Source organism: Hibiscus syriacus, unplaced genomic scaffold, assembly GCF_006381635.1.
Source record: "Hibiscus syriacus cultivar Baekdansim isolate YM2019G1 unplaced genomic scaffold, ASM638163v2 tig00112305_pilon, whole genome shotgun sequence".
NCBI classification, from domain to species: Eukaryota; Viridiplantae; Streptophyta; class Magnoliopsida; order Malvales; family Malvaceae; genus Hibiscus; species Hibiscus syriacus.
The window spans coordinates 809,770-822,868 of NW_024063299.1; the positions used below are offsets into that span (position 1 = coordinate 809,770).

The 13,099-nt window shown below is 36.1% G+C and overlaps 1 pseudogene; it reads right to left on the minus strand.

Moving 5' to 3' along the window:
• Positions 1 to 3,384: 3,384 nt before the first annotated feature.
• LOC120177699 lies at positions 3,385 to 4,179 on the minus strand (annotated as a pseudogene).
• Between the last annotated feature and the right edge of the window lie 8,920 nt (positions 4,180 to 13,099).

Consider the following 13,099-nt stretch of genomic DNA (forward strand, 5'->3'; position numbering starts at 1 on the left):
AGTTTATATTTTCCTTGTTTTTAGGATTTTTGAAGGCTATAAATACCCTCTCAGGGTAAGCCTAGAAACACATTCAGAAATCATTCTTGTTCTTTCCTCTGGTTTTATAAAAGTTTTTCTTTCCTTTTCTTTTCAAAATTTTTTCTTTGTTTATTTATTTTAAAGATGTCAAATATGATTGTCATACTTAGCTAATTTCTCCATAGTCAAGGGTTGAAGCGATAACTCAATCCTTATTGTGAGGATTGAAAAGCACTAAAATAACTTTGAGTTATTTCTCAATTTTCTGGAGGAATAAGATTGGTAATCGACCTATCTTTTCAAAATCAAAACACTTTTTAATCAAAAAGAGCTCGTTGATTCAGAAGTTGTTCTGATTTATAGCTGAGAGGAAGAATCGGCTGGTAGCAAGTTCGACTTCCTGTGAACACAGCGGCGGTCCACTATGGGAAATTGAGATAGGGCTTGATTCTCATTGAGGCAACATAGTCCGAGTCAGGGTTTTTCATATCTATAAAACAGGTTAGTGCTGATGATAATAGTCGTAGTTGGTCTAAAAAAAAGGACTGATATACAAAAATAGATTTTGGGTTATCGGTTCACAAGAGAGAAAAACAAGTTACAGGGGTTGGGCCCTGTAGACTGTAACCGATAAATAACCGAAGTAAATACTTATTCCGAGGATCAACTGGAATTTGAGGCAAAAGTTGAAGCTCGAGGCTAATTTCACTATAAGGTTCTTTATCTCAAAGACTTTAAATTTTTTTTTTATCATTCTTTTTATTTTATTTTTTCTTATCTTTTATTTTAAAACAATTTTTAAACCTCTTATTAATCTCATCCAAAACTCTACCTTATCTCATCTTTATTTAAATCAAAAAGTTTACTTCATTAGAAATATTAGAGTTCCTGTTGACCCACCCTGCTTCTATATTTCTACCCTCACTTATTTATTATTTATTATGAATTCAAATTATTTTAATAGTAAAACGACACGTGTCAATATGACAGTCCACGATATTAATGTGAAAGTCGGTGTCAGCACGATGATATAACAAAGGAATTTTATTGATATTTCTAATGAATTTGATGGCATAATTGATTTTTTTATATAAAAAGATTGAGGCCGAAAAGTCTACTGTTTCTTATCTGCCTGATCCTCTACTATGCACTTTATTTAAGATCACATGTCTCACCTCTGAATCATCTGTCATATTACTTCAAAATATAAGACGCTACTAATCAAACGCGAATTTTATAATACTTGATAACTAATTAGGATGATCTGATCGAAATAACAAATATCACATTAAATATTAAAATAATATAAATTTACAAATTACAAATTTTGTTTTCTTAGATTTTCACTTCAGATATATAATAGGTACAATAAAATGTAATCAAAATAACATTAATGAGGTCCAAAATAATATTAAGGGATATCTTCGTATTAATTATTCAACTATTCATATAATTTTATTTTGATAATTCGATTATTATTTTTAAATAATCAATAACATTATATTTTAATTTTATTTTAATAATCTAATATTTTTTATATTTGTAACTTTTAAATATTGAATTGACAAAAATATTATTGGATTAGGACAAAAAGAGATTGCAATAGATATATATCTTATTTTTTATGATATCCATCTTAGCCAATGACAGTTCTAAAAATGTTTTTGATGGTGTACACATATACATTAATAACATAAAATTTTTAGATGGGGTTGACACAAATACAATTTTAAAATGAACATAATCAATAATATAAATAACTAATGAAAAAAAATTAAAATTTAACGTAGGTCCATCCGGGTATAAATGTAGATCCGCCGCTGACCCCAGCTGTAATCTTTAACAAAAGGATTTTAATAGAGAAAATAACCTCATTGACCAAAAATGCCTTATAATATACGATTTTAACCAACTTTTTTTGGATTTGCCAAAATGACCAACTAAATCGTAATGCGATCGATAATTCGCAACGCGATCTCCGGTATCGCAAATCAGTTTCCAGATTCGCAACGCGAACTTGGACTATCGCAATGCGAACTTGGACTATCGCAATGCGATAGTCGAAGTTCGCATTGCGATAGTCGAAGTTCGCATTGCGATAGTCCAAGTTCGCATTGCGATAGTCGACTATCGCATTGCGATTTACATATTCGCATTGCGATAGTCCAAGTTCGCGTTGCGATTTATTCCAAATTCGTTGCGATAGTCCAAAATCGCAACGACTGGTGGTATTGCATTTGTTTCTTAAGAATTTTCTCTAAAAAGATAGTATTCGCGCGGACGTGTCGAAGACACATATTACCACGACCGCGACCGCGACCGCGACCCGACCCGAGACGAGACGAGACGGACGGCGGCGGCGGCGACGCGCGAGAGTCCCCCTTGTTCTCTATCACTCAACAAGGAAGTGGGAAAGCCAAACCTTAATACCATTCCCAATAGTGTTTCCATACTAGTGGGATTGAGCATTACCAACACTTGTTTCCAATACAATGTGATTATTCAGGAAACAATTAACAATCATGCACCTTAAAACAACTGAATCAGCAACCAATTGCATTAGTATTATACGATTAAATATGTCATAATTAAAAGTCAATCTACAATCAATCGCGATTATTGCAATTTTAAGTAAAACATTAAAAAATAATATCACTATTTAAGGCTCAATCCCACATAGTATTGGGAACAAGTGTTGGTAATGTTCAATCCCATAGTATTGGAAACACTATTGGGAATGGTATTTAAGGCTTGGCTTTCCCACTCCTTGTTGAGTGATAGAGAACAAGGGGGACTCTCGCGCGCCGCCGTCGTCTCGTCTCGTCTCGGGTCGTGGTCGTGGTCGTGGTCGTGGTCGTGGTCGTGGTCGTGGTAATACGTGTCTTCGACACATCCGCGCGAATACTATCTTTTTAGAGAAAATTCTTAAGAAACAAATGCAATACTGTCGTTGCGATTTTGGACTATCGCAACGAATCTGGAATAAATCGCAATGCGAACTTGGACTATCGCAACGAATTTGGAATAAATCGCAACGAACTTGGAATAAATCGCAACGCGAACTTGGACTATCGCAACGAATTTGGAATAAATGCAAATATGTAAATCGCAATGCGATAGTCGAAGTTCGCGTTGCGAATCTGGAAACTGATTTGCGATACCGGAGATCGCGTTGCGAATTATCGATCGCATTGCGATTTAGTTGGTCATTTTGGTAAATCCAAAAAAAGTTGGTTAAAATTATTATAAGGTATTTTTGGTCACTGAGGTTATTTTCATTTTATATAAGTGTAATACATAGGTTGTGGAATAAATAGAATAGGTATTAGGTATACAGACTACCAAGAAGCCAAAGTTTATAGTATAGAAGTAATAGAGGACAAAACCTTGTAAAATTCCTCCATTTTTTATGAAAAAAATAAAGAAGTGTAAAAGAATATGGATAAAATTATATAATCCCCAGCAGTTAAGAAACTGGAGTTCTAAAGCCTAAACCTAAACCTGCAGCTGCTTCTGGAAATTCTGATGGCATTGTTAGCGGCTAAAGCATCCACCACTAGCCGGCACCGGACCGTGAACTTCATTTCCGGGAGCTTTAAGCTCCCAAGCTTAATCCTCACAGGCTGTCTGGCCCTCAGCAACAAAGGTATGTTCCCCGTCTGTTGCCGCTGCTGTTGCAGCGCCGCTAGCAGGTCGGTTCCGTTCTGGATTTGTCCCGACATCGGCACATCCAGCACAGTTGTGTTGCGGTGACCTTGGTAGAATTTGGGTATCGAGCCTTGCACCAGTTGGGTTTCGTTGTACCATACGGTTATCCAGCTACCTCCTTCGTAATATATTCCGATTCTTCTGTTGGGGTTTCTCGCGGTGATGTTGACGTCGAAGCCAGCAGACAAGCTAGAGTTGGAGATCAGATTGAACCGCGTTACCTCCAGACCGTCGATAGAATAATCCGGCAGCTTCGGTCGGAAAACGAGGAATAAGATGCCGACGAGATCCCTAATACGATTAAGAGCAAGAGAGTAGAAAGTGTTCTTGGACAGGGTTAACGTGGTCGGATTTCGTGGAGCCTACGGGAACCAAAGGGGCTGTCGGAGAGGCTTGTGGCGGAGATTCGATGTCGGAGACGGGATGGATTCTCTGTTGATCGGCCATTGATTATTAAATTCAATTCATAAGATTGAATTTATATTAGAATTTATATAGAGTAAGGTAGATTAAGTCATAAGAGAAGCTTCCTTTATTTGACTTGCAAAAGATAAAATTAAGCGGTTTCGTCCAATATTCACCTAATAGACCGCATTCATATTGTAAGGAAAATTCAATGTCCCATGCTTTAGTAATCATTGGGGCTAAGTACAAAAATGGTCCCTTGAATATATGATATTGTGTTATTGAGTCTCTCGACTATTAAAAATTACAAATAATCTCTGGCTTTAGAGAGTTGCTTTGTTGAGTTCCTCGACTTTTAGAAGTTTCAAAATGGTCACCAACTATTCATTATGTTCCAAAACTCATCTTTTTCTGTTAAAAAATTAATGACAGTTTGAGCAAGACGTTAACCTGTTAACTGAGATATGATAAAATTTGATCTCATAATTTCAAACAATTATCATATCTCAGTCAACATGTTAACGTTCAAATCAGACGACCATTAATTTTTAATCGAAAAGGACGAGTTTGGAACATAATGAATAGTCGGATGATCATTTTGTAACTTTTAATAGTCGAATGACTCAACAAATCAATTTTATATTGTCAGGAGACCATTTTATAACTTTTAATAGTCGAATGACTCAACAAATCAACTTTCTATTATCAGGAGACCATTTTATAACTTTTAATATTCGATGACTCAATAAAACAATATCTTATTATCGGAGGATAATTTGTACACTTTACCCTAATCATTAAACTCAGTAATTTAACCCGTGACCAGACTAAAACATATCATAATTGAATCATAACATAATATAATATGTGTTAAAATAGAAACGTGAAGTATTGAGAGGTCGGTGTTGAAAAATTAAAAGAGAAGATTATAAAATATTTGTTGAACAAAGCCGCCGCCATGTGACCGTCATCGGGTATGAAAGGAGGGACAAATGTTAGGGTTTATAATTTTATTCTGAGTTTTATTCTCACGTGTCATTTTGTTACTATCATTTTGTGACACATATAGCCTTTTGCTCTTCTTTAATTTTATATATATATATATAACGTTGAAACTTGAAGTTTATGTGACGACTTTAACAAAAGACTATTACAATATTCAAATTTTGAATATTTCTCAAAAAATAAGAAATGCTAATTATGATTTTCTAAGTATTCTAACAATCTCTTTATAGGTAACCCAACAATCAAATTACTGACGCTCTAGTACTTTTTTCAAAAAGGATAACATTATGTTTCACAAATATGTAATATTTGTCAATTTAGTTACTTAACGTTTTCAATGTATTATTTAAGTGTTTCGAGCGTAATAGACATTAAAAGAATTTCATCAACCACTTAGAATATGACACGTGGTATCTTTTAAATTTTGAAAACTTTATTTAAAAAACTTTAAATTATTATTATTTAAAAATTCCAAAATAATTCTTAATCTTGTTGCTGCCCCCACCTACCCACCAATCGCTTTCTACACATTAATCAGTCACCGTCAATCGTAGCTTCAAATCCTCAAAATCCCTAAATTCAAACCCTAAATTCTTAAATTCCAACACCTATCCATCTCAATCGGTGGATGGGTGGTCAGTGGGCTAGTGGTTGGCAAGTGAGTCGATGATTGCTAGCGGCGGTGTAGTGGTCGACGCCAAAACTGAAAGTCTTGGGACCATTTTACGAAAAATAGAAAAAGTTTAGATTTTTTGAAATTTTTTGAATTTTATTTTTAAAAAAATTATAGAAAATAAACAATCAAGCCACATGCAAATATTTTTTAATTCCCATTACAACGTAGGTAGCTAAATGGTAACATTAGAAACGTTAGGTACTTAAATTAATAAAAAAAGATTTAAGCGCCGGGGAGAAGTATAGTTTGACACTTATTTTTATATTAAGCCTAAATATAAATTAGAATTTAAGGAGTAATAGTATGCACTTACAAATTAAGGTCGGTAAAACTAAAAGTTAGAGGACGGGGTTTTTGATATCTAAATTCAAATTTCATCAAATATTTAAAGTAAACTTAAAAAATCCAATGCAGCTCCCGATTAATGGAGAGAATTGGGATATCTTTTTCGGTTCCATGCTTTGGTGCTTATGGATTAGGAGAAATAAAGCCATATTTGATCAAGATTTTCTAGATGTATAGAGTGTCATTCAAAAGAGTTCTTGTTGGTGTATAAGCTGGAGTTGTTTGCTTAACTAGCTTCTCACGTGTTAAAGTCTCACGTGCATTAATAGCAGTTAGTTTGTTAAGAGTTAGTTGAGGTGGTTATAAGCTGTTAAAGCTTCTTGGATTATCTTTACCAAATGTATAAAGCACCTCTCTATGGTTGAGAGATACAATCAGAAATGAAATGAATAAGTTTCAGTATTCCATTTCTGTCTTTCCCTTAATCTTGTTTCTTTACAACAATCGTTGATCACTATAACAAGATAATAACATGGTATCATTCGCCAAATCCTGGAGCCTTTTCGTTATTCGCTGCTTGTTCTTGCTTAGATTCCTCTTACGCAATGTATGAAAGATCGTTCTTTTCAATGGCTATAGTTGTTGATAGTATAATTTGCTGAAGGTGGTTACAGAACTTGAAGTTTTTATGAGTTGGTGGTAAGAAAGATTCTACTCATTTTCTTGTTGGCTTCTTTCTTAATTGGCGTCTATGGCATCAACTTCGATTAATTTGAGTGTTCAACTTATTCCTAAGCATGACATTGTGAAATTGTCCGAGAGCACTATCTTTGTGGAAACATCAAGTAATGTTGATATTAATAGATATGGTTTTTTTGAAATATGTATCTACTTATACTTTTACTCCTAGTGAGTTTTCACGAAGATTCAGGGTAAGAAGAAGAGAATCATGCTTTTGTGGTTTATAGGCAACAAGATAAACTACTGGCATCTTGGCTCCTAACCAGTGTGAGTACAGAAGTCTCCCTCATCTCACTGGTCTTACGACAACTCTCACCATTTGGAGTGCTATTCACGACTCTTTGGTGCGAGATCTAGTGCAAAGATATCTGCTCTTTGACATAGTCTTCACTCACAAATGAAGGTTGGTTTAATAGTAAGTGATATCTGGCAAAAGTTAAGTCCATTTTTTATGATGAATGCTACAAGAAGTTTAATAACTGAACAAGAGCATGCTAGTGTTCTTTTGGCTGGATTCATGGAGTTTGAGTCCAGAATTGCTATAGTTTCTCGTGATTCCTTGCTTTGGATACTTTAACTGAAATGCATCTTGATTGTGAAGCTCGACAGAAGCTTTTCTTGTATGAAAGTGCTTCAGTTAATATGGCATTCATTTTGGTGATAAAGATTGTCAAGAGTTGAAATCCACTGCTAGTAATCATGCATCTCAGTCACAACCAAATCAGTGAGAAACCAACAAGGTGACAGTTTATGATGTAGAGGTCGTGGTCATTTCAATAGTTCAAATCGACCTCAGTGTCAGCTAGTGTGGAAAGTTTGGCCATATTGTACAGAAATGCTATCACAGTTTTAATCGAGAGTACTTTGGGGTGACTGACTCTACTGCGTTAGCTAATGAGGATGGAAACAATCACGTACTTCTCGGGTGATAAGCAACAAACTGCTGCCAGCATGCGGCATATAATCACGTAATGAATCCTGATTTGCTCAGACTCATGTGTTCCTATATCATCCAAGTGCTAAATTAGTTTTTCCTGGTATGCAGTCTTGGCTCAGTGTCATACTATCAAGGTGGTCACTTGTTCACTCATCAGTCGCGTATCTAATGCCAATGCTTCCTGTGAATGCAGCTTCTGGTGATTCATGTTGGTTTTAATGCTGGAAATAATCCTTTTGGTTCTTCAATGTCTTCTTCACAGCAGCCTTTGTTTCCACAGTTCATTTTGTCAATGCTTCAACCAAACCTGTTACCTGGTATCCAGATACAGGAGCTGACATCATGTCACCAATGATTTGTATGTGTTTAACTCTGGTGTTGTCTACACAGGTAATAATATCTACTATGGGGAAATGGAGAGGGTGTTAAGATCTCACATATAGGACAGTCTTGTCTATTGAGTAACTCAAATCCCTTGTTGTTACAAAATATGCTTCATGTGCCAAATAAAAAAGAACTTGATGTAGTGTCATAGTTTACTCGTGACAATGAGGTGTTTATAGAATTTCACCCGTTTGAATGTTTATGAATGACACACAGACTCAAAAGATTATGTGAGAGAGAGGCTCACACATGATGGGTTGTATCAGTTGCTTCCACACACTGTGAAGGATTCAAGCTGGCAGTGAATAATGTCTCGAAAGCATCGAGTTTACCATATTATGGAACAAACGTCTTGGTCATTCTTCGATGGCTACTGTTTGAGATGTAATGAAGACATGTAATCAGTTCTAGTGAAAATAAGTTGTCATATGTTTGTACAACATGTTTACAAAGCAAGGCTCATAAACTACCATTTTATAAATCCTTAACTGAATACAGGAACTGTTTCAGTTGGTTGTTTCAGATGTTTGCGGTCCGCACCTGTTATTTATACTGATGGTTTTTCTTACTATGTGTCTTCATAGATGTTTACAGTAGGTTACTTGGGTTTATCTACTTAAGAGAAAGTCTGAAGTTATGCAATGCTTTCTAAACTTCTACAAGATGGTTAATGTTCAATTTGGTTTAAAATTAAGTTGTTCAAACTGATGGAGGTGGAGAGTATCAAGCTCTCAAAGGCTGGTTCTTGCAAATGGTGTATAACAAAGGATCTCATGTCCAAGTACATTTGAATAGAATAGAAAAGCGGAAAGGAAACACAGACATGTAGTTGAAATGGGATTAGCACTGTTAGCTGAGTGACACTACCATTAAATTCTGGAGTCATGCATTTGTTTCAGTAGTGTATTTGATAAATTGTTTGCCAACTGAAGTGTTAAGTGGTAAGTCACTATTTGAGGTCCTTTATAAACAAATTCTTGATTATTCTATGCTCAGGGTCTTTGGGTGTGCTTGTTTTCCACTTTTCGAGACAGTTTAATCAGCATAAGATGGATTTTCAGGTCAAAACAGTGCATATTTCTTGGATATAGTCCTTTACATAAAGGATATAATGTTTAGATGAAAATGAGAGAATTTTTATTTCGACATGTTGTGTTTGATGAGGAAGTTTTTCCTTATTCTGGTAAAAGTAGAAGATCGACCTCATGGTGGTACTGTCACCTCGATAAATATTTTACCTAATACAGTCAACTGAAATGTTATATAATGGTCAGCCTGATAGACATGTGGAGGTAGTGCCTGATTCAGTTCATAACAGTGGTCAAAACCTTGACCTTTGTCTGCCTGGTTCATCACAAGCTACAGTCACTATGGAGGACACATGTGCAGGCAATGGTTTAGTAGTGCCTGTTGTGACATGTGATGAAGGGTCTGCTACAGGTGAGTATGAGTCATGTGTTCCAGTTGTTTCGAATGGTAATAATGGTGTGATGAATGAGTCAGATCCAGTGCCATAACTCGTGTAGAATCACAGGCTAGTATAGAACAGTGCAATATTCATCCCATAGTGACTCAAAGTAAGAATGGGATTTGGAAGCCCAAAGTGTTTCAGGTGGCTTGCTCAGATAAAGAGCCAAGAACTATTCGAGAAGCTATTAAGAGTCCTTAGTGGAAAAACTACTGCTCAAGCTGAATATAATGCACTGGTGAAGAATAACACCTGGACACTTGTTCCTCTCCCAAGTGGTAGGAAAGCAGTGAACTGTAAGTGGATTTTTAAATTAAACGAAATGCTGATGGATCCGTTGCAAGGTATAAGGCTCGACTTGTAGCCAAGGGTTTTACAGTAACCAGGAGTCGATTATCATGAAGTCTCAGTCATATGGTCAAGCCAACAACAGTGCGAGTTGTACTTTCACTTGCACTTTCAATGGATGACATTAAGGCAAGTGGATATCAACAAAACGCGGTTCTAAATGGAGTCTTAGCTAAGGAGGTGTATATGGCACAACCTCCAGGTTATGAAGAAGGAGATGTAGCTTTGGTTGTAAGCTTAACAAAACCATTTATGGGTTTAAAGTAGGTCCTCGAGCATGGTTTGAGAGACTAAAGAGTATTTGGTGACTCAGAATTTTGTGTTAGCAAGGTATGATGCTTTTTTTTGTTAGCGAAAACTGCCAACAACATTACGTATCTACTAGTGTATGTGGATGATATCATTATCACAGGAAACTATAAGAAGAAGTTCAGAATATGATTAACAAACTTAACAATTAATTTTCCCTAAAGGATCTTAGGGTTTTAAGTTTTTTTCTTGGGAATTAAGGTGTGTCGAGAAGCTGATGGTTATCCTGAGTAAGCAAAAATATATACGTGATCTGTTTAAAAGTGGTATGGAGAATGCTAAAGGACTTCCTACACCTATGGTCACTAGTTGCAAGTTGACATTTGACACTTGAGTACCAATTGATGATGTAGCTCAATATAGGAGTATTGTTGGTGCCTTGCAGTGCATTGTTATCACACGATCAGACATTGCCTTTGTAGTGATAAGAGATGCAGATGATAGACACTTAACCTTTTGGTGATAATTTGGTTTCCTAGAGCTCTCTAAATAGCAAGTAGTTGCTCGTTCTACGACAAAGGCTGAGTATCTTAGTGTTGCCTGTGCTTCTTCTGAGAGGTTTGGCTTGAATCATGCTAAGTGAGCGTGTGACCATTTATGGAAAAATATCCTGTGGTGTGACAATTCCAGTGCTGTTGCAGTCTGTGCAAATCCGATTCTTCATTCCAAGTTCAAGCATGTTGAGCTTGATTTGTTCTTTGTTAGGGAGATGGTTGCTGCTGGCAAACTGTCTGTTCAAGAAGTTCATGCCTTTGAGCAGGTTGCTGATGTCTTAACTAAACCGTTGTCTGGTCCTGTGTTTCTTAAACACAGGCAATGGTTGCTTGTCTCTCAGAATCAAGACAAGTCTTTGGTTTCAAGGGTTGAGGAGTGTGTCGAATGAGCTTTTGATTTTTAAATGACGAGATGTGTTGAAAGGTGTTGTTCAGTAGTAAAGTTTGCAGTAGGGGGAATGTGGTGTATGAGCTGGAGCTGCTTGCTTAACTAGCTTCTCGCGTTGGTGCATGATGGCCTTGCATGTGTTTAAAGGCGTTGAGGAAAGTTAGTAGTAAAGTTTGCAATAGGGGAATGTTGGTGTATGAGCTGGAGCTGTTTGCTTAACTAGCTTCTCGCGTGTTAAAGTCTCATGTGTATTAATAGCAGTTAGGTTGTTAAGAGTTAGTTGAGGTGGTTATAAGCTGTTAAAGCTTCTTGGATTATCTTTACCAATTGTATAAATGCACCTCTCTATGGTTGAGAGATACAAGGAGAAATGAAATGAGTAAGTTTTCAGTATTCCAATTTCTCTCTTTCCCTTAATCTTGTTTCTTTACAACAGTCGTTGATCACTATAACAAGATTATAGCATTTCCGATTCTGTTTTGAAGTTATTCAAGCTCTGAATCAGCATAGAGCTCATCAACCTGAGAATCATCGAGTTCAACGTGACTCTGTTGCTTGGAGACTGCCGCCAGATGGTTGGATGAAGCTTAACGCTAATGAAGCTTAACGCTGATGGAGCATGAAGCCCCTGTACGGGGCTGTCGGTTGTGAGGTGTCATTCAGGATTCTAAGGGTAATTGGGTGATGGGCTTCACGAAGCGCCAGGGCATTGCTCAGTCTTGGATGCCGAAACTTTGGGGAATCTACGAGAGCTTGAAGATGGCTTGGGAAATCGGCTTCCGAAACATTGCGGTGGAAACCGATTGCAAGGAGGTATTTACGTTATTGCAGCAAGGTGAGGCGATGGATGGGGTTTCTCATATGGTTCCTCACTTGATTGATATGTTATCTCGAAGTTGGGTTCTTCGTTTGTCACATGTTCTGTGAGAAGCTAACAAGGTTGCTGATGCGATAGCAAAGGTCTCACGGACGCTTCCTTTTGGTATGATTCGGTTCAGTTGTCCTCCACCAGGAATAGATCCCTTTTTTGCATGGGGACATGAATGCGGCCACTGCTACTAATCTGTTTGGCTCCTCCTTTATATTAAAAAAATATTTTAAAATATAAGAAAACCTACACAGAGAAAATAACAATCATAACGTCATATCAGCGTATACAAATGTCATTAGAATTTGAGCTGAGTGGGATGTGATTTTGTGGGGTTATTTATTTTGGTTTTGACGACAATGTGTGAGATTAGGGTTCTTAATGAGTTGAATAGGTGGTGGGCAACTCGAATTTGATTCAGTCAAAATTCTATAATAACTCGACTCGAATTTGAGCTCACTCGAGACCTTAAAGAGTGGAGGAGAGCAAAGTTCAACTCGGCTCGATAAGTTTGCGAGCGGCTCGTTAATTTTTTATATAGTATTTTTAGTAGTTATCTTAAAAAATTATTTCATTCAAAAAATTGTTAATTTACTAATAGATAATAAAAATAATAAATTGTTAATCTATTAATGTTCTAATAAACAATACAAAATACAAAATTATTAATTAATATTTTACTACACTAAAAAATCAAACCCTAAATGTATTTGTGAATTCTTACTTTAGAGTTTAGGCTTTGAAATTTCTTCGTACACTCTTTTGATAGTTTGTTTTGGTTAAATTTATTAATTTATGTTTATATTAAGCTCTATATAATATTAGTAATATTACCTATATTAAGAATAAGGTAAAAATTTCGGTGACCATAATGAGCAAGAGGTGAGCAACGAGTCAATCAACAAGTTTTTTAACAAACATGAATCGAGCAAAAATTTAAGAGTTTAACGAGTAACGAATTGAGTGAACAACAAATTTTTTTTAATGAACATGAGTCGAGTACTACCTAACTCGCAATTGATCACCCGATAATCCCCTTATGTGAGCTTATAATACCTTTAA